A 23,733-nucleotide genomic window follows, 5' to 3' on the forward strand; every position below is an offset into this window, starting at 1 on the left:
CCCTGCAGGATCCGCCGCGGCGGTGAGCGAACGGCTCCTGGCGCCATTAGAGAAGAACAAAGACCCCGGGAGACCCGCACACAGCCCGGGCTGCCGGTAAGCTGGCGCGGAAACGCGGCGCGCTCGGGGAGCTTGAAAAGCAAGTGCAGACCTGGATCGCGGCTGCCCAGGTCCCCGCGCCTGCGACCTAGGCTTGCGGGGAGACGCACGGAGGTCCTCACTGAGGTGAAGGTCCCTCCCTGAGTGAGCAGGAACCAGGCGCCCAGGCACGGGAGCTGTGCAAAAGGCGCCATTCCCGCGCCACTGAACTGGGCTACAGCCCGCGTCCTGGAACTGAGGGCTTTGAACTGAGACCCGGGGCACGAAAATTCGGGGCGTGGGTTCTCCACGACGGTGGGGCACAAGGCAGACACAGCACCCCAAAGCTGTTGAGGTGTACCCTACCATTCCCGCTCTGTTCTCTGTCCCACGGGGTGGGGGGAGGCGAAAAACAGCCCCCCAAGGACAATAGGAGAGATCTCTGGCGCCACCTAGCGACCAGGAAAAAAAAAGTCACTAACACCCTATAAAACAGGACATTTCTTAAGACTGCTTGAAAAGGGCAGAAGGTTTCTGGAGGACCCAGTGGCCAGCCGGGAAGTTATTCCACGCCAGGCCCCTTCCGACCAGCAGTCTGAGCCCACAGAGGGAGCAGGCACCCACGTCCGGGGCAGACCGGGTGCGCAGAAGAGTGTGCCTGAAACCGGAGGCGCAGGGACTGCATCCCGCTTCGCCATTTGAGAACAGGGACATTTCTTCAGTAAAAACTGCCTAAAACCAGCAGAAAGCTCCCCCAGAAGACAGAGATGGCTCCTGGAAGAGCCAGAGGGGAGCGGAGAAGTTCACCCAAGATGTCAGTCAGTCCGAGCAACACAGTGTCCCAACGCATACGACAAATTAGAAAACAGACAGTAGGGAGTAGAAGAACCACACGCAACCTAAAAACTCCTCAGGAAAGAAGCACACCACAAAAAGAAAACCACTCCCCAGATTGCAACGACAGCAACTTGGAAGAACTTCTGAGCCTTCCAGAAAGAGAATTTAAAATTGCCATGATTAAAAAAGTGATAGATCAGAAGAAGGAAATTGAGTCCCTAAAGAGGGAAGTAAGAGAAATGCAGGAGATCAAAGAATTAATGGAGGAACTAAAGAACTCTGGGAAAAGCAATGAAAGCAGAATAGATGAAATGGAAGAACGAATAAGTAATCTTGAAGACACAGAAATAAAAAGAACCAAAACAGAAAAGGAAAGAGAAGTACGAAGGAAAAAGAATGAAGAAAGACTTCGGGAACTATCTGACTCCATGAGGAAAGGAAATATAAGAGTTATAGGAATTCCAGAAGGAGAGGAGAGAGATGTAGGAACAGAGAAAATATTCATGGATATAATTGAAGAGAACTTCCCAAATGAGAAGAAGGAGCTGAAAATTGATATACAAGAAGCAAGAAGAACACCAAACTTCCACGACGAAAGGAAAAACACAGCAAGACACATAATAGTAAAGCTCCCAAGAATCCAGGACAAGGAAAAAATAATGAAGCTGACAAGAGGGAAGAAACAGATAACATTCAAAGGAAAACCAATCAGGCTGACATCAGACTTCTCTGAAGAAACACTACGGGCAAGGAGAGAGTGGAGGGACATAGTCAACAGACTCCAAGAAAACAGATGCCAACCAAGAATACTCTATCCCGCAAAGCTCTCTTTCCTCCATGAAGAAAGAATATGGACCTTCCCAGACAAAGAGAAACTCCGGAATTTCATTGCGACTAAACCCCCACTCCAAAAAATACTACAAGGAATCCTAAAGCCAGAACCTCAGAGGGACGAATAACAACGAAAGAAGACCAAAAAAAAAAAAAAAAGTTATTAAAAGAATAAATAAATAAAATCAAAGGAAAGACAAACATAATGGCAAATACAGATGCTAACATATCAATATTAACTCTAAATGTAAATGGACTAAACTCTTCAATAAAAAGACACAGAGTTGCAGCCTGGATTAAGAAACAAAACCCAACCTTTTGCTGTCTCCAGGAAACACATTTAGCTACAAAAGATAAAAATAGGCTCAAAGTCAAAGGATGGAAAACAATCCTACAAGCAAATGGGCCAAAAAAGAAAGCAGGAACAGCTATACTTATATCAGATAAAACAGACTTCAAACTCAAAAAAATAAAAAGAGACCCCAATGGTCACTACATTATGATTAAGGGGACAATACTTCAAGAAGAAATAACACTCATTAACATATACTCACCAAACGAAAGAGCACCAAAATATATCAGACAACTGTTGTCCTCTCTGAAAACAGACATCAGAGAAAACACATATGTAGTGGGAGACTTCAACACACCACTATCAACAATGGATAGATCAACAAGACAAAAAATAAGTAAAGAAACTAAAGCTCTAAATAAGGACCTAGAGCATTTGGGCTTAACAGACATCTATAGAACACTAAACCCAAAAAAAACGGAGTACACATTTTTCTCAAGCGCACACGGATCATTCTCCAGGATCGATCACATACTGGGGCACAAGACAAACATCAACAGATACACCAAGATTGAAATCATACCAACCATCTTTTCTGACCACGAAGGCATCAAACTAGAAATAAATCATAAAAAGAAGGCAAGGAACTATCCTACCTCATGGAGATTAAAAGCCACACTACTGGAAGACCACTGGACTAACGAGGAGATCAAAGAAGAAATTAAAAAATTCTTTGAATTGAATGACAAGGAGGACACCAATATCCTAAATATATGGGATGCAGCAAAAGCAGTAATAAGAGGAAAATATATAGCAATAGAAGCTCACATCAAAAAACAAGAAAGAACTCAAAGAAACAACCTAATCTCGAAGCTCAAAGATCTAGAAAAAGAACAACAAAAAAACCCAGAACCAGTAGAAGAAAAGAAATAATAAAAACCAAAGCAGAAATAAATGAAATTGAAACTAAAAAAACAATCCAAAAGATCAATGAAACCAAGAGCTGGTTCTTTGAAAAAATAAATAAAATAGACAAACCCCTAGCCAGGCTCACAAAGGAAAAAAGGGAGAAAGCACAAATACACAGAATCATAAATGAAAGAGGAGAAATCACAACGGACACAGCAGAAATCAAAAGAATAATCAGTAACTACTATGAACAGTTATATGGAAACAAGTTCAACAATCTAGAGGAGATGGACAAATTCCTACAACTCTACAATCACCCAAAGCTAGATAAAGAAGAAATAGAACACCTAAACAGACCAATTACAAGCAGCGAAATTGAAATGGTAATTAAAAACCTCCCCAAAAACAAAAGCCCAGGACCTGATGGATTTACAAATGAATTCTACCAAACATTCAGAGACGAATTAGTGCCTATCCTTCACAAACTCTTCCAAAAAATTGAGAAGGAAGGGACAATACCAAACACGTTCTATGAAGCCAATATTACACTAATACCAAAACCGAATAAGGACAACACAAAAAAGGAAAACTATAGGCCAATCTCCCTAATGAACACTGATGCAAAAATCCTCAATAAAATTTTAGCTATCAGAATCCAACAATGTATCCATAAGATAATTCACCACGACCAAGTTGGATTCATTCCAGGGGCACAAGGATGGTTTAACATCCGAAAATCAATCAACGTTATCCAACACATCAACAAAAAGAAATATAAAAACCATATGATAATATCAATAGATGCTGAGAAAGCTTTCGACAAAGTGCAACACCCATTCATGATAAAAGCCCTTGAAATTCTTGGGATACAAGGAACATACCTCAACATCATAAAGGCCATCTATGACAAGCCAACAGCCAGTATCATTCTCAATGGTGAAAAGCTGAAAGCAATTCCATTAAGATCTGGAACAAGACAAGGATGTCCACTCTCACCACTGCTTTTCAATATAATACTGGAAGTCCTAGCCAGAGCAATAAGACAAGAGAAAGACATCCAAGGAATCCAAATAGGAAAAGAAGAAGTCAAACTATCACTATTTGCAGATGATATGATAATATACATAGAGAACCCCAAAATCTCCACAGAAAAACTAATTCAACTCATCAATCAATTCAGTAAAGTGGCAGGATACAAAATCAACACGCAAAAGTCAGTAGCCTTCCTATACACAAACAATAAATCTGAAGAAGAAGAAATCAAAAAAACCACCCCTTTTATTATCGAAACAAAAAAAATCAAATATTTGGGAATAAATCTAACAAAAGAGGTAAAGGACCTATACAAAGAAAACTATAAAACACTGTTAAAAGAAATAGAAGAAGACACAAAGAAATGGAAAGACATCCCCTGCTCATGGATTGGAAGAATAAACATTATTAAAATGGCCATCCTACCAAAAGCAATATACAGATTCAATGCTATTCCAATCAAAATCTCAATGGCATTCTTCAAAGAAATAGAACAATTATTGATGAAATTCATATGGAATCACCAAAAACCCCGAATAGCCAAAGCTCTACTGAAAAAAAAAGAAGGAAATGGAGGCATCACACTCCCAGACTTCAAACTATACTACAAAGCCATAATCATCAAAACTGCATGGTATTGGAACAAGAACAGACATACAGACCAATGGAATCGAATAGAAAATCCAGAAATAAACCCACAGATTTATGGTCAACTAATCTTTGACAAAGGAGCAAAGACTATGCATTGGAGCAAAGAAAGTTTGTTCAATAAATGGTGCTGGGAAAACTGGGTCGCTACATGCAAAAGAATGAAGCTTGACCACTACCTCACACCATACACAAAAATCAACTCAAAATGGATTAAAGAACTAGACATAAGACCTGAAACCATAAAATACATAGAAGGAAATATAGGCGAAACACTACGGGATTTGCACATCAAAGACATCTTTACAGACACATCACCCAAAGCAGTGATAGTGAAGGAAAGATAAACAGCTGGGACTACATCAAATTAAAGAGCTTCTGCACAGCAAAAGAGACAATAACAAAAACAAAGAGAAACCCCACCAACTGGGAGAACATTTTTGCACCCAACACTAATGATAAAGGACTGATCACAAAAATCTGCAAAGAGCTGATGAGACTCAGCAACAACAAAGAAAATAATCCAGTCAAAAAATGGGCAGAAGAGCTAAAAAGAAACTTCTCTGAAGAGGAAATGCAAATGGCCAACAGACATATGAAAAAATGTTCAACATCACTTGTAATCAGGGAAATGCAAATCAAAACTACCATGAGATACCATCTCACACCAGTGAGAATGGCACATATTAAAAAAACTAGCAACAACAAATGTTGGCGAGGATGTGGAGAAAAAGGAACTCTTGTGCACTGTTGGTGGGAGTGCAAACTGGTCCAACCACTATGGAGAGCTGTGTGGAGATTTCTGGACCTACTAAACATAGAGCTTCCATATGATCCAGCAATTCCACTCCTAGGTATTTACCCAAAGGACACAGAAACATCAATTCCAAAGAGCACCTGCACTCCTATGTTTATAGCAGCACTGTTTACAATAGCTAAGCTTTGGAAACAACCCAAATGCCCAAAAATAGATGACTGGATCAAGAAGATGTGGTACATATATACCATGGAATATTACTCAGCATTCAAAAAAGATAAACACATGCAATTTGCAGCAACATGGATGGCACTGGAAGGGATCATGCTCAGCGAAATAAGCCAAAAAGAAAAAGAAAAATACCGGATGGTCTCACTCATAGCAGGAATCTAGAAAACTTAAATAAGGGACCAGGAAAATGAATATAAGAAAGTGAAAATCAAAATCAACAAAAAACTATGAACCAGAGACACTTTTTGGGGGGTGGGGGGCGGGAGGGGAAGGATTGGGGTCAGAATGGGGCGTTTGCAATTGTATGGGGGAATATAAAAATAAAATTTAATATTTAAAAAAAAAAAAAAAAAAGAAGGGTTTGTTCCCAGCCAAAACCTGACACAGATCCGAGTTCCCTTACAGCACTTGCTTTAGAAAACTTACAATAGCAAATTCTTCTTTCTCTGTCCCTTTGAGATGTGTGTATGTATACACACACACACACACACACATTTATCTTTTACAACTCAGGAGTATCTTTCTCAAAGACCTGGAAGCCATTTCTTTGAAATATTATCATCAAAAAGGACAGTCTAGGGATGTTGAAGGTAGGAGCCTAAATTTGAAAGGAGCCAGTTCACAGCCAGAAGGTCTTATTACTTTTCTTAGCATAACTTTTCCTTTATTGTACCCCAGTGTTTAAAAGATCTGCTTTTTGTTTCTGTGGAGTTGAGCTCCGGTTACACTGGGGTCCCTCCTTTACTGCAGTAGTAAGGGATAAAATCTGTCTGACTGCTTTTAATAAGTGTCCAGCTATTTTCTCTTTGACAGTGGGAATGTGACAGGCTCCGCATTGCCTTCCAAGGCATTGCTCCATCTTTAACTTTGGGGTCCAAAAGGGATAAAACTTGCTCCTCTTATTTTCCTTGGCATGTTGAGATGCATCACTCCTTCCAATCCCTGGGATGCCAAACCGACACTATGAATGATGCTTCATAGAGGACTCCAAGAGACATTTTTCTCTCCCACACCTGGAACCCACCCTCACAGTGTCAGATTTCTGGAGAGATAGGCTTCATCTAGTCAGTGAAACCAGGAACAGATTCACCCTTTCCCTTTCCCAAGCACATGGGCACCTGTGCATGTAATCACAGCTCAGCACAATACAGAAGCATAGGTATCATATATTATTTTTATTTTGGACAAAAGACAACTTTTGAAAAGATGCATTTTTTTCAGAATCTCTGATTTAAGATGACTTTTGTCCAAATCTAATACACTCATTTAAGTCATTCATCTATTCACTCACCAAATACTGGGGTTCTTTAAATTAAGATACTGGCCAAGCTTTAGGTAGTAGGCATATCAGCTTGATTCCTAGGTACACCTTGAAATATTACTTTTCATTTGCTGCACTTATTAAATGAGAGAAAATCAGAGTAGAACAAAAACAAACCAAAATCTAATGCCTCATGTTATCGGACTCTGCAAAGAAGCTTTTTTTATTCTGGGCACGAAAGATTGTCCACTGATTAACTCAGCATCATCAACTAATTTTTCCCTAACAGATTACCCCCCCATAATGAAGTTAGTAATTGTCATCACTTCATCATTACCTACAATGTCATGAACAGAAACTTGCTAGTATTTACTATGTGCAAGGGGCAGAACATGGAGAAAGTCTTTATGTTTGCAGAATGTGCAGTCCTAATGAGGGCCCAGGCCTTTGCACAAGGCGTGTAAGCTAAGGGCCAAGGAAAAGGAGAGAGGCAGGGATGACTGTTGGTTCGGAGGAGGGGGCAGTCATTTGGCAGGTACAACCAGGTGGGACTTGATGGGAAAACCTAGATTTGCTCCTGATAACTTGAGTCAGGAAGTCCCACGAGTGAATCAGAACTACAATAAAGGCTTCAACCAGTTTTTCCCCTAAGTTATGGTAACTCCTGTTGAGTTACTAATTTTCAAAGGTTAATACAAGTACCTCTGCTTTAATAGAAGAAGTTGATGTCTGTGATATGAATCAATCTTCAAAGTTTCATGTCTGTTTTAGTAATGTGGTGAGGGGCCATTTGAATTTCTTTTCCTGAAGGAGGTCTAAGTACTATTTTACCAGTTATTGTTCATGGGAAGGATTTAGTGGGAGATTGGGAAATATCATGAAGGTCAAATTTTGAATGACATCTGAGTTCAATCTTTTTCTAAACTCTGGCATTGCAAACGATCTTTTCTCTATTATTAAAGGAACATGAGAGGATTAAAGAAATGTTACATTTGTGTTTGAGGGTTAGTCAAATGAACCATTAAAAATATTTAAAAGGTCTACTCAACATGTCTAACAAGCTCAGAAAGCTTTTTAACAGCAGAATGTAATTTTAACAGCAGAATATGTTTAACAGCAGAAATGTTATCAATTTAAATAGAGGTGAAATGTCTGAAAAATTTGAATAGGCTCTTGAAACAAAGAAATATTAACTGAAGAAAATTTAAAAGTAAACATTGCTCTTGACTTTTGAGTTATAGGATTTAAATATAGCATCTACATCTCTTGTGACTAGCTGATTTTAGAGAAATGGCAGGGACAGATCTCACCAGATGTTCCAGCTGATTCTGTCTGAGCTGAGTCTTCAGGGAGGATAGCCCACGGGCCGGGCAGGGCAACCAGATCTCAGCAGTCTATTCCGCCAGAAGACAATGAGCAAATCTCAAATATTTTATCTGTGATTTTTTTCATTCTAACAATTTCATTCGGATTTGAGGACATCCTATGTCCTAGGCACACAGAGACACTGGTGAATAAGACACTCACTCTCATATTGGCAATCGGGGAACTCCCGCTCTACTTCAGCATTCTGACTGAGACCCCCACTTTCAGTAATGAATCCTTTTCTCAGTTTCATTCTTTTTTTTAAAGATTTTATTTATTATTATTATTATTATTATTATTATTTCAAGATTTATTTATTTATTTACACAAGCACTGGGTACAGTTAGAAGCACGGGAGGGTGAGAGAATTCACCAGAGCCAGAGAGGAAGCAGAACAGGCAGACTGACAAGTACACTGCTGAGGGGAGCAGCGAGTGGCAGGAGAGGTCTGCGCACCATGTGGGACCCTCGCCCCGCGGCTGGGGATTGAACTGGCGCTGCAGAGGCTGCGGGCAGTTTTGCAGCCCAGTGCTCAACCGCTGCGCCACCGGGGAGGCCCCTCAGTTTCATTCTTAAACTCTCTATTCTTAGGGGCTAAAAATCTTCCCATTTCTTACATTTTTACTGGAGTTATTTTTCCTGAGGATTTCTGCTTAGGGAATGCAATTGTGCACTTGAAACTCCAGGTCCATCTCTGAGCCTGTGCTGTGTATCTTACTAAGTTTGATTATCCACCCTCCTATGTTTGGCATTATTTTGTCATTCTCCCAAATGAGGTAGGCAATGAATCACTTTATAGTAAATCCCTTTCTGCACTGAATTTGTATTCTATCCCAATCATATGGGGAGGGTGGAAAGTGGTCTTCTTTGAGCTAGGGGTGGAAAAGAGAAGGTGGTATTATATTTTGAATGATTTGGGACATCCAAATGAAAATATCTATGGTCAATTAAATACATACAATTAAATAAATAATACACTCACATATACATGTATGTATGTATGTGTGTATCTGTGTGCGCATGTGTATAAAGTTTTGATAAGATCCCAGAAGCAAAGAGAAACAAAATGGAGTTCAGTATAAAATCAAAGGAGGGAATGGGTTTCTTAGGGACATTAAATTAAATGAATAAAAACAAAAGGGCAATGACTGAGCCTTAGATACAACCACAATGCCATAGTGATGAGAGTGGATGAAAAAATTCACCCAAAGGTAGGTGGGGTGGGGAGAGGGAGCAAAACTATCAGAATCAGAATCTAGGCTTTAACAACACTAGGTATTTTGAATATTATAGGCAAGTAGTACTCTATTTCCTAAAGGTACTCTATTTCATACAATGGTTGTATAATAATTGTTAAAACAACACCTTTAATGAGATTTACTATGTAATTCATATTCAAAGAATAATTTTTTACCTTTTAAAATGTTCATTTTAAAGTTATTGTCATTTCCTGATTTGCATTGCTGAGGAAAGGCATTTCAATTTTTCAAATAAAGAAATGACACATTACAAAAGCCTCCTACAAATGACATACTTGGATATAGAGAAAAATCCATGATCCAGCAATTCCACTCCTAGGTGGAATTTATCTTCCACCCAAAGAACATAAAAACATGAATTCCAAAGGAAACTCTCACTCCTATGTTTATTGCAGCACTATTTAAAATAGCCAAGGTATGAAAACAACGTAAATTCCCCAAAACAGATGTGTGGATCAGGAAGATGTGGTATATATACACAATGGAATGCTATTCAGCAATCAAAAAGTCATGCCATTTGTGGCAAGGTGGATGGAACTGGAAGGGATTATGCTGAATAAAATAAGCCAGAAGGAGAAAGACAAATACTGAATGGTGTCACTTATATGTGAATACAGACAAACCAAAGAAAAGGTCAAATAGGCAAATTATAACACCAAACCTTGAAAACTGATGATAGATCTGAGACATCCAGGAGGGAAGGGAGAGAGGGAGAGTAAGAGGTAGGGATGAAAATGGGGCAGGTGGGAGGAGAGCACAAAAGACTATGCTTGAGGACTGTCTGTGCTTTGGTGGTGGGAGAGCTAAAATGACCACACCTTAGGGGAGAAATCCTATATCAAATTATTAACAAATATGTAGAATAATATGAATAAAAAAAGTAAAGTTCCCTCTCTAAAACCACATATTTGTTGAATTTTCTAATGAGGTCATTAATCTATTTTCAAATTTCACATTGTTTATGAGAGGGTTTGGTTAGAATTTGAACATGTCTCAATGGAATTGAGTTCAAAATTTATATTGGACTTAAGGTTGTTTAGCAAAAAAAAAAATGCTAGAGAACAAAAGTCCTTCAGATTTTAAGCTGAAGCTTATAGAAGAAACTCTTCCATGTTACACCATTTTTCCCCAATTCAAATTAGAGTATGATTTTGAAGCATACTTAATATATTTTTTAGGTTGATTATCCTTTAAATTAGGAAGATTTAACCTTTATGAATGACTTGAAATAGATCATCATATTTCTTCTGTGTGAATCAAGGAATTATTTTTAACTACTTCCCAGAGTTTTAAGTCACCAAACCCTTATCTAGATCACAATCAAGTGTCTACCTAGCAAAAAGCCAAGAAATAAAGGCAACCAGTGGGACAGACAGCACAAATCTATGCTTAAAACTAACAGTTCAATCATCTGAGCGCTCTCAAAACTCCCACTTTTGATAGTTTACTATGATTTTAGTTAGAATTCAAATAGGTTTGGTAATCTGGCTTCCTAATGAGATTAAAAGCAGACATCAGAAAGCAAGAAGGCTGGCAGAAAAAGGAGCAGTATATAGATATGCAATTGGGGGAGGGAATATTAAAACAAAGAAGACTATATCTTCCTTTTTAGCTCCTATGACCGTTATTATTCAGGACCTGGCATAGTAAGAAATGTTTTAATAAAGACCCTGAAGCATGAAGAAAATAAAAAATTTGGTTTATTTTACTCTAAGGAGAAAGGGGAAAGTAGAGCTTTAAAGAGACTTTTATTGAACATTGATGTTAAAAATCTTTTAAGTCATTTGAAAGACAATCTTCGGGAAAACTCGCTCATACAGAACACCTAAATTCCTAATGCTTAATGAAGCATTATGATATTTCCATAATGATGTAAATTGACATAAATCACATGGAGATATGATTATCTATAAAACTATGTTAACACTAAGTGCCTGTGCCTGATTAAAAATATCAATCAAAGAAATTAACAACTTGGGCCTCCCCGGTGGCACAGCAGTTGCGCTGGGTTGCGAAGCTGCCCGCGGCCTCTGCAGTGCCGGTTCAATCCCCGGCTGCTCCCCGGCCACTGGAGGAGGGTCCCACATGGCGCACAGACCTCTCCTGCCGCCCGCTGCTCCCCTCAGCAGTGTACTTCGGTCCTCCTGCCTGCTCTGCTCTCCACTCTGGCTCTGGTGAATTCTCTCATCCTACCCCGCTTCTGACTGTACCCCAGTGCTTGCATAAATAAATCTTTAAAAAAAAGAAAAAAAAGAAATTACAACTTAATAGCGATATGTTAGTGTTATTATATTATCAGGTATTTTCTGAAGCTCCGAATGGCAACTTCCAAAGTGAGGAAGCCAGAATATATTTCTAATTTAACAACCTATTGGTGATCAAGCTTAGTTCATTTGAACCTACATTCCTAAAGGCCAATAGCCATTAAGAGTTCTGGAGGCTTGTCACTAAAGCCATCTACTACTTCAAGTGTAAGGGGCATGACTGGTGGCCCCACTGTCCTCAACTCTGAGTAGTATCTTCTTTGGTTAAACACGAAAGAATGGAATAGGACTCCAGATATGCCATACTTTGTATAAGCAACTAAAACCAAAGACAGCACAAAGTCTAGCAAAGAAAAAAAAAAAAGGTTTTCAAGCATAATGAATCAGCAATTCACAATACAATATTGGATACACATATACACTTATATTTTTATACACATAAGTCATGCTGAATTCCTCCTGTAAGTTATGAATATAGTGTCTGCCTTCATATTATGAATGCATGACAATAACCAAAGATAAATGGAATCAAATAATTTACAATGAGTGAGAAGTCAAGGATGTTCTATTGTAACTTCTCAGACAAAAAGACTAAGATAGGTTCTAGAGATATATAGACTCATGGTTAACAGAACTAAGACCCAAAGCTAAAGTCTAGGATACTTACAGTTACACTAAGAATCAATCTCAAAAAGGTCAGATGCATATGAATATGCTGTATGTGAAGCTTTTTCACTTTGTATTTTCATTCTTCCAATCTTCTTATTCTCTGAAAATTACCTGATAGACTTTTCATATGGACCTTATATCAAAGAGACAGAGGGAAGAAATGGGAACAAACTTTCCAATGGTTGACAGTTAAAATTTCTGCAGTAGTCAGTATCTGCCAAAATTAAAAAAATAACAAACTTCTAGCCAGAAGATTTACTTCTACGGCCATCTTCCATATGATTATTCAGCTTCTGTGTCAATTATTTGCTTTGTAGAGAAAACATTCAAAAAATTATTTTTGCTTCCCACTACAGTCCCTACTGGAGATGCAGGGCAAATAAAAATACTTTTGTATCCTGTGAATTAAATGGGAATTCATAAAATGGGTTGATGGGTAAGTTTTAATGTTGACCTTTGGTTAAGAGCATAGATTTTGGAATCTAACAGACCTGAACTCAAATTCGATTTTCACTATCCAGCTGTGTGAACCTGGACAAGTTACAGAGCCTCTTTGAGTAGCAGTTCCCTTGCTTGCAGATTAAAAGTAATGATGTTTGTGACATAAAATGTTTTAATGACTCAAACATGTGGTGGATATTTAGTTGGATATTATGGTGGTCATAGGTCTTGTTTCCAGGGTTAACAGGCTTGTTGTTCAAGGTCATTGCACTCTTAACTGGGAGAGCCTGAGTGACTTGGTGTAAACTGCTCTCCTAACTTGAAGATATCTCTCCAGCATCTAGCATGCTTAAACTAACAAGAGTATTTTATGTACTCTTGTGGTTTAGTTTTTCTTGAACATGTGAAGAATTAAGGAACTAGATTCCTTACTCTTTCATTTTCTCCCTTTCACCCCCTTCTACCCCCAAACATTTTTTGGTCTTTAACAGATTCCAGATACATTGCTGGTTATTGTTAATTAAATATAAATGCAATAAAGTACCTTCACAAATCAGTAGATTAATTTCTACTTTACACACAAGTACACAGAGAACTAATCCAGTCATATCATTTCAGCTACATTTTATCTTTTTCTTTCTTGAGTGGGTATGTGGTGATCTGAAATCCAAGAAAGAAATATTACTTGAATAAGAGAAATGTTTTTAAATATTATTAAATTCTTAATATTAAATATTAACTAGGCACAGATGCACAATCCCAGCATCTTCCATGTGGCAATATCTTCATAAATTATTTTTTAAAACTCAAGAACTATGTCTCTAAATATTAGGGATTTCTCATTTAAATCTTTTACTAGAGTCAAATTTTTATATATTTTTAGGAATGATACATTTCTTCCTCTGTTGGATCGAGATAGAAGGTGAAGTCATAGGAATAACAATTTTAAATTACTTTTCAATGGCCTTCTTCCATCGAAGGTAGGATTAAACATGACTGAACAGAATACTCTCAAAAAGCTGCTGGCCTCAAAAAGCAAATTACAAAATATGTAATCAAAACTGCCACTGGGCTTACTAATTACAATCTAAGAATACAATAAAAATTAGAGCAAAGCAGGTACATGAACTTTCAAGTGTTTCCTCCTAAAACCACAACTGTAGCCAGAACTCTACATGTTGAACTAGCATTGACATGGCGCACATATACTTGAATACTCCCAAATGGCTTCATTGTATAGTGAACATACTTACATAATTATTCCACTAACTCATCTAAGAAAATAAATGGAAACAGATGCTACAACTGCTTTTAATAATGTAAACCCTAGTGAATACCACTGGGTAGAGAAGCTGTGGTTCTTTCATGCATATGGGAGAAGTAGTAGCACATCTCAAGGTCCCAGTACTGTGCTGGCAAGAGGTAGACCTGCACAGGTCCTGGAGCACTGCTCATGAGCAAGATTTCTGAGGTTCAACACCGAGGCCCCTGGAATCTTTTTGATGTGGGGCTTACTTGACGTTCAGATACTGGGGACATTCTGTTTCCTTGCCTCATATCAATATGGGAGGGCTTGTCACCCTCCTGAACACCATATGGCAAGTTTACTTGCCCCTAGAAGACTTGGGCTCTCTGATCTCTGAACAGGGGACACTGCCTTCAGCTGCAAACCAGCAGTTCTAAACACTGCTCCTAAGGACTGTCAGCTCCTGCCTGAGACCACAGGCACTGTGATGGCCTCTACTCAAATGCTGCTTACCTGACATTAGACACAGGTAACCAAAGTGATGGGGCCAGTATTTGTAGCAATATATGACCATAACACAGAACTGTTTTTTTTTTCTAATTCCACCTTGTTATTCCTTTATTTTAGAGGGATGGTTATGGACGCTGGCACACTTGTTAAAATTTCAGAGATTAAGGACAATAAAACATCCTACTTATACCAATCCCCAACTCAACTCAGCAAGATAGATACCTACCAATGTGGTGGACAATATTAATGACTTTTATTTTTCCCATTAAAATTGGCTGTAGGATCTGAATTTAAGTGACATTGCAGTTCTCATTTTAAGAAAAACATACCCATTATAAGCTTTTAACATTTTTTCCCAAATTATTTTTATTGAGATAAAGTAGGTTTACATCTTTGTATCTGCTCCAGGGGTTATAGGTCCAAACATCTACAAACATATACTTTCACACCCTGTTCACCAGCAGTGCCCCAACAACTCTCCACCATGTTCTATTGGATTCCTTCCCTACCCCAAGCTCATTCCACCCCCCCCCATTATAACCTTTTAATGTTTAATGTCTTGCACCTGGATGAAAGACAATAACAAACTATTGAGTTTCTATCCTTTTTTGCTTTCATTTACATTCTGGCCACAACCCCATCTAGAGCTCACTATTTTCCCAATTGCAATAATATGCAGATTTGAATTCCTTCAATATCTTTAATATGTTCCCACTACTAAATCTGATCCTTGGGGAGCTCAGCTGTAATCTGGCCACTCAGAGAGGAAAAGGCAATAAAATTCTTTTTTAAACCATTATTCACACCAAGGAACTAGATATGGACTGAGCTGGCTTAAAGTGAAATTAAGTAAGAAATGTTTGTCTTCAGTTTCAAACTACTTTTTCTTTCACTTTTGGGAAACTTTCTCTCAAATCCTGGAGAGCTATGCTCCATGGGAAGTTTGCTAGGCTCTTGAACTTTATGTTACTTCTTAAAAATTAAATCCATGAGCAACTTCTAAAAAGAAAAATTTTGCCGCTGGCTTCTAGGATCTCTGTTCATAAAACAAAATGCAACAAACCAATGACACAGGATCTGAGCTACCATCTATGAATGGGTGTAGGGCAGAGTGTAAACTCACAGGTGAAACCCTTATATGTTTTTATAAGCACTAAATACAATGATCTTAACAAATGAAGACAATCTAATGGTGGAGACATCAGGAAAAATAAGTGTCCCCCACAGTGATCCTAAAAACATACTGTTCCCAATGGTACTTTCCACTTTCCAAAAGTCTAATTCTCCTGGACAAATAAGAAAGATTTTAAATATTTAAAAGTAGACAGTTTAGTCTAATGAAGTCCTATCTATTCATCCCCATTTTAAACAACTGTTACTATTTTCTTACAAGTTTGGTAAATAAATTAGTACAACTCTAGAGTAAAAGTCCAGTAGTAGGTAGGAATAACTTGAACTGCAAATCTGTGCTAGTGTACATATGTGTTTTTTTTTTAAGATTTATTTTTTATTTTTATTTATTTTATTTATTTATACAAGCACTGGGTACAGTCAGAAGTGCGGGAGGGTGAAAGAATTCACCAGAGCCAGAGCGGGGAGCAGAGCAGGCAGGACCATGTGGGACCCTCCTCCGGTGGCCGGGGAGCTGCCGGGGATTGAACCGGTGCTGCAGAGGCTGCGGGCAGCTTCACAACCCAGTGCTTAACAGCTGCGCCACCGGGGAGGCCCTGTTTGTCTTTTAACTGAGGTAATACTGAGTTACAACACTGTAAATGATAGTGTGGGCCAGGTTTACACCTCCTAGGATAAATAGCCTCACACCACACCTACCACCAAAGCACCCTTAGTCCTTTACCAGAGACCCCTGGACAACCCCCCATTTTGTTTCCACTTCTACTCTTATTTCTCCCTTCTGGGGTTTGTTTTGGCTTAGTTTTGCAAGTTCATTTGTTTTGTGTCTCTATATTTCACTTGTGTGAAATCATCTGGTATCTGTCTTTCTCCTGACTTTTTTCATTTAGTATAACCCCCTCTAGTTCTATCCATGTTATTGCCAAGTAGAAGGAGTTCATCTTTATATAGGCTCTCTGTGTTTTTTTTTTTTTTTTTGTCTCTCTACCCATTATTCCTGTGTTGGCTTTTTTAATGGTTTCAGATAGTTTTCAAATTGCCTCTTCTTCTTCTTCATTTTTTTTTTTACATCTTGTCTCTTCTTCTACTTGGGTCCTTAGTGCATTACTATATTTGAGGCCACTGATTCAATCCTCCATTTGACCTGTTCTTCTGTTGTCTTCACTAAAATTCCTGATCTCATTTATTGAGCCCTTTGCTTCCTGAATTTCCCTTATTTTCTTACTTAAATCTTCAGTTTTTACCTTCTATTCATTGACTTAATTTCTGAACTCATTAATTAGTTTTTCTGAATTTTTTTGTATCTTTCTGATTAGATTTTCTGAATTCGCTTGTATTTCTTTGACTTGCCTTTCTGAACTTTCTTTTATCTCTTTGAGTTAGAAACAATTTGAATTTCTTATTATAGTAGTTCTGAATTATCTATCTGATAGTGTGATTTAATTTTCCATCTTTTTGTGTTTGGAATCTGGAAAATTGTTATCACCTTTTAATGTCATACTCTCTCAAGATCTCATATTTCCATATGTTATATTTCTTTTTTCTGCTCATTTTGCTACTTGAAGTCTCCCTATTTTATTATTGTTTTTGGTATCTTTAGCAGTAATTTACAGGTTAAACTATTTATTTTTCCTGAAGATGGTATTGTAGTTTTATTTGATTGATTGGTTGATTAGGGTCTTTACTGGTTTCTGTACATAGCAAGGTCTACTTTGTAGATGCTGAGTCAGCAGAGTTGGGGAGGAAATTAGAGGGATCTAGGTGATGATGAGTTGGGGTGGGGCTAGCTCATGTTTATAGCACCCTTGATATCTTTTCTCTCTGGGGGCTGGGGTAAGAGACTTGGTCATCCCTATGCTCTCAGTGTACCTCACACTATTGCTATTTCAGCTTACGTAAAATGTACCTCCTCTCTCTTTTGAATCTCCCCACAGCTTAAAGAATGAGTTAATATTCATTAAGTTGGTATATTGGGTCCTATGTCACTGAGCCTGAAATTATAATAACTACTTTACTATATATAGTATTATATATAATTATATAATTACTATATATTATGTGATCAATAGTATATGATATAATAGAGAGCTTACTAACAACAGCCTTTTGAAGAAGGAATTATTATTTTTTGTTTGTTTGTTTTTTGAAGATTTATTTATTTATTTATCAAGCACTGGGTATAGTCCGAAGCACGGGAGGGTGAGAGAATTCACCAGAGCCAGAGCAGTGAGCAGAACAGGCAGATGGATGAAATACACTGCTGAGGGGAGCCACGGGCGGCAGGAGAGGTCTGCGCGCCATGTGGGACCCTCGCCCTTTTATTTTACTGATGGGAATCCTGAAGCACAGAGCAGTTAACTTTCCCAAGCTTGCCTAGCTATTAAGTGACTGCCTTGGGAATTGAGCCCAGACACTCTGGTTCTGAAGTCTGTGCCCTAACCACCATGCTGTACTGTCTCCCCTGCCAGACAGCCCTCTGGGAGTCTTCATCCCTCATCTCTCCAGCACTCTAGTTTTTCCCTCCCAGAACTCTCTGCCTCTTTGCAGCATTGCTCCCTCACCTGGAAAAATCCCCATCTTTCTCAGAATGTTCAAGACTAAGTAAACATCATGTTTCCCCACTCTAAGTACCCACACTCCTTTATACACCTACCCGGGGTTGCTGTCAGCTGCACACCTGTCTGAATACCCACAGGCTGGACATGCATCTGGAATACTGGTATGATAGTTTTCAACTACCAGTAACTAACCTGAATTATCGAAATGAGAAAGATACAGTTGATACCACATGATACCAAGCCGGATAAAAGTTTTCTCCAGAGGAGGCTGACCTATACTTTAAAATGACCTCAATAACAAGAATTACATTAGTTCTCACATATTATGCCTTGTCTTCCCTCAAATCCGATTTTCCCACAAATGATCGGAAGGTGGCAGGAGGGAAATAAAGGGTAGCATGTATTTTTCCATCATAACCATCCTTGTCATGTAGAATTAAATGAGAGCTGAATACAACCATATGTAAAAGAAGAAATGAAGTCCACACTCCATAGCTATCTTTAGAAGGAAGAAAACCAATCCTCCCTCCATGTGACACTTTCAAATTGCTACCCTCCTACCCACTCTCCCTTTCCTTCTCCTCACCTGTGAGGACAGCAGCAGACTAGCAATATCCTGTGAAAATCAGGACTTCCTGACATTGCTCTGAGCTCTGGTAATGTAATCCTTTTACTATTAGCTCACCAGGTGAAGTAGTCATAACAGTGTGAGTGTAGGAAGCCACAGCAGTATATAGTATTGCTCAATTTTGCTGGGTGTTCTATTTTCCTAGTTTCTTTGGATTGTTTTTCCTTTTTGGAAGGAGGTAGAAAGAGCTGGATGGGTAGGTTAGTTTAGAAAACTAGATTGCAGACCTGGAGAGAAGCCCTTTATTACATCTACCCTTTATATGTGTGATAACAATTCACAAAAGACTGCACATCCCAGAGACACTACCAAGGGGAAGTAGTTTTCCCATAAGGAACAGGAGAAAGGAACTTCCAGAACCTAGACTGACTAGAAGTCAAGAGTACTGATGGGATTGAAGATCCCATGGCAGAAACAGGAAGGTTATGCTGGGCTTTGGTTATCCAAAATGCAGAGGCCATTCTTTAAGGTATTTCTGCCTCTGCAGCCCTCAGGACTGCTGCTTCTTGAAGAACACGGCTGGTGAACATATTGTGGTTCCAGTCAGCAAAATTTGCCTTTAGCTCAGCTCATCATACTATGCTCCTGTTGCAATGAACATGCACCTATTTAAGTCAATGGAGACTTAATGAACTAAGCTTAATGACTCTGTGGGGTAATATTTGGTCTTTTTTTTTATCATTTGGATTTCACTTTTGTGTGTCCTACAGGAACTGTTGCTTTTATTGTCAAAGCAAATGAATATCATGATATAAGCTGTAACATTGTTGCAGTTCGAGTGGATTCCTGCCTTTGCTATTTTAGTTGAATGAACACACCAAGAAAGAATGGTCTGGGCCACATGAACATTGCACTCTTTTCAGATTAGATGAAACAAATTTCCTGAGACTACAGTGTGCTGTTAGAAGTTACTGGTCTTGCGCTTCATAATGGACCCCAATGGAGGCATCAAGCATTTGAATGTCAGTGATCTCCCAATGGGCGGGAACATGGAAGAGATCCTCTACTAGATGAAGTTGCGTTGCAGTTGATGGAAGTCCATGGAGAAGTCTTCTCAGGAAACCAGACACCAGATTCTCCTACAATTAAATTGCATCTGACTGCTTTCAAGGTATTCCAAGACTTCAAGATATTCTAATAATACCAAGAGATACTCTGAGAAGGTGATTCAGATTATGCCATGTGCACCTGCAACATCTCCCACCAGAAAGGAACTTCAGCTGGAACTCCCTTTCAGCATTCCAAAGATTATAAAAAGCAAACAAATAACTATGCTTTATTCATAAATATTACTCTACTTTTTGGGGTAATATTGAATAAGGCTTTTTAAATGTGTTCAGCTACTAACATAAGGAGTCCTTTATATAACCTCTTGATGACTAATCTATAGAATGCTTCATTCTCCCATTCTTGGCAATATTTTCAATGGGAAAAGGAAATAATCTTTCTTCATCTTGTTTTAATCTTTGTATAGCTCAGAGTAGTATAACAAGCATCAAAATCTTCTGATCAAGGGTCTTAAAATGTTCTTGAATTTCTTTGTATTAAACTGAATTTCCTTTTTTTTAAAGATTTATTTTTTTATTTATGCAAGAGCTGGGGTACAGGCCAGAGGCGTGGGAGGGTGAGAGGATTCACCAGAGACAGAGTGGGGAGCAGAACAGGCAGATGGACCAAAAGCACTGCTGAGGGGAGCAGTGAGCGAGGCAGAAGAGGTCTGCAGCGCCATGTGGGTAGCTCCCTGGCTGGCAGGGAATCAAACCCACGCTCCAGAGGCTGTGGACAGCTTCACAGCACTGTGCTCAACCTGCTGCGCCATCGGGGAGGCCCTGAATTTTCTTTTATGGTAACAAAGATCATAGTTGTTAGCATCAATGGTCTAATTTAAAACTTGCAATGGATATATATTTGATTGAAACCAATGTGAATTGTGTTTCTGAAAAACAAGGTGGCCAAGTGACTTAGTTGATCATATTTGTTCCCCATTCCTAAGATCTATAGTTTACATAGTTATTTTACTTATTTTGTTAGCTGACTTGATATCTGCATACATTTCTAAATATTAATTGGGATGCAATTATAATGGATATTATTGACTACTACGATCACATTTGAAATCACTGTAATTATTTTTGTTGTTGAGTGCTTGATGTAAATTATATAATAAAAATAAACATTTTTAGGGCCTCCCTGGTGGTGCAGGCAGTTTAGCACCACACTGTGAAGCTGTCCGCAGCCTCTGCAGTGCCGGTTCGATCCTGGCCAGCCAGCGAGAATCCCACATGGTGAAGCAGACCTCTCCTGTCTCACCTGCTGCTCCCCTCAGCAGAAAAGTCTGCCTGTTCTGTTCCCGCTCTGTCTCTGGTGAATCCTCTTACCCTCCCGCACATCTGGCCTGTACCCTGGTTCTTCTATATAAATAAATATTTTTTCTTAAAAAAATAAACATTTTTAAAAGTAGGGATGTGTCACATGACCATGAGCCAATTTATCTCCTTTTTCATCAAGCAGATCTATGCTATCCTATGATAGGATGGATCTTCATCAAGAAATTTCAAAATAATTTCAAAAGTTGGGGTTTGACTTGGGTGTCTCCATGCAAGGAAACACCTTTGGCATATTTTTTACTGCTCTGGATTTCTCTCTACAAATTAGGGCTCTTCAGAGATGACAAGGCAGGAAGTGGGGAAAAGGAAAATCCAAGTCAACATTTGAGGAAAACATCCAGCTGCTGGAGAAGTTCTTGTAGCTAATGTGTGGTATTTGTGAGGACTGCAGGTCTGAAACTTCATTGTAGGAGGAGAGGTGGAAATGCAACCACCCTGTGTAGTGCATTGGAGCTCTAGGGGCTGGTTGCTGGAGACTCTTCTCCATGGGCACAGAGAGGCTCTGGGGAGGGGGGCAGGGAACTCTGGCCATACCCTGTGCATCATTTGGGGGACATTCACTTAGGCACTAAAAAGATCAACATATGCACTGATAGATGGGGGCATTCAAATGTTATGAGAAAAGTGACCAGTTATCATGAAACTGGCCATATTCTTAACTGAAAAATCTCAAATAGATTTCAAAGTCAATTGGTATTTTCCACAAGCGTTAGCAGCTTAATCACATTGTATGACACCAGAATTTCTCTGGAAGAGATGTTTTTCTTCCTATGGCCAAGGTCTGCTATTTTCTACTAAATGAAAAATATGCTTGAGAGAAAAAGCAGAGATGTTAAAAAAAATCATTCTGTTCCTTATGATAAACCTAATAGGGGAACACAAGGAAAGGAGATTACTTAAAACTTTCCAACAAGGGGAGAGATATTTGTTATGTGTTAGATGCTTTTAACTACTACCTAGAATTATAGGCACTACAGTTACCATTGTATAGTGAGTCATTGTATAGTGAGTCATTGTACAGTTACCATTGTATAGCTATAGTCAATGCTGACTATAGCTCAGCATTGCAGGAACAGCACCTAGAGAATGAGTCCAGAATGTGGCTGGGCAAAGATGTACACCTGAGTGGTGCTGAGCTCTTCCTACTGTTCTAAATGCCTCTCTCTCTTTTTTTTTTTTTAAGATTTATTTATTTATACAAGCACTGAGTACAGTCAGAAGCACAGAAAGGTGAGAGAGTTCACCAGAGCCAGAGCAGGGAACAGAACAGGCGAAGTACACTGCTGAGGGGAGCAGCGGGTGCGGCAGGAGAGGTCTGCATGCCCTGCGGGACCCTCGCCAGCGGCGGGGATTGAATCGGAGCTGCAGAGGCTGCGGGCAGCTTCGCAACCCAGCGCTCAACTGCTGCGTCACAGGGGAGGCCCTAAATGCTCCTCTTAAAAAAGGTCATAGTTGGGGATGAGCTCATGCAAGGGGGGTGGGGGTGGAAAAGGATGCTATTTAATAAAACAAAAGTGAAAAATCCCAGGCAAGTGACTCCTTGATGCCTTGCCTCCCCAAGGCCAATGGCTGAATCCTGCTCTTTCTGAAGGATATTGTAGGGTAAGTGAAAAAGCATCAGGCTTTTCTGCCCTCCTGCCATTAGGATTGATGATGGATCTGCGATCCTGAAAGCATGACTGACGGTGGGGACCTGGAATAGGGTGTGGGCATGCATAAGTGGGTACACCTGGGCTGGGAGACTGAGCTTATAAGGGCAGTGTCAAGGGGACACCAGAGGAACCACGAGAGAAGCAGAGAGAATGCGAAAGAACTCCAGAGAGCCCAGAAAGAGTGAAGACTTGCTGGGGGCTGGGAGGCCTGCCAGCCTCCCCGCCCCCCAGTACCCCTGCCTGCTGTGTACCTGGTAAGTCCCAATAAAAGCCTGAAAAGCCACCAAGGGCTCCAAGACTCTCCTTTACCCATCTGCTCGGATCATAGAGATCCTGCACTGTGTCCATTCCTGCCCTTACAGATATGAAGGGGATTGGGTGCTTGAATGTGACTAGGACTAGGGGACTAATTCTTAGTATATGACCACAAAGCCTAAAGGCTTCTGGGCAATAAAAGTGGATGAAACAGAACATCTACCAACACATTTGATTCATTTTCCCATTTTAGAAAGTTTAAAATATATCTCTAAAGTTAAAACTCAAAGGTAGAACTGACTGAATACTGAATTTTTATTTTGATTTTATCTGGCTTCCAGGACCATCACTGAGGACTGTGCATTGGTTTAAGAAAGAGAGTGAGATGAGATTATATATACAATGTATTTAAATATTTAAAGGAATCCTCCTGCTAATATAAATCAAGAGTTGATTGGAGATGCTGTGATGTGCATTAATTTATGCAAGACA

At 39.3% G+C, this 23,733-nt stretch overlaps 1 protein-coding gene and 1 pseudogene across 4 annotated transcripts in view; one reads left to right on the forward strand and one right to left on the reverse strand.

Moving 5' to 3' along the window:
- Positions 1-23,733, reverse strand: part of PHACTR1 (phosphatase and actin regulator 1) — a 329,151-nt gene that overhangs the window by 167,926 nt on the left and 137,492 nt on the right. The window lies entirely within an intron of this gene.
- Positions 12,866-20,085, forward strand: LOC119251065 (thioredoxin-dependent peroxide reductase, mitochondrial-like; annotated as a pseudogene).

Source organism: Talpa occidentalis, unplaced genomic scaffold (assembly GCF_014898055.3).
Source record: "Talpa occidentalis isolate TD23 unplaced genomic scaffold, MPIMG_talOcc4v2.1 talOcc4.2, whole genome shotgun sequence".
NCBI classification, from domain to species: Eukaryota; Metazoa; Chordata; class Mammalia; order Eulipotyphla; family Talpidae; genus Talpa; species Talpa occidentalis.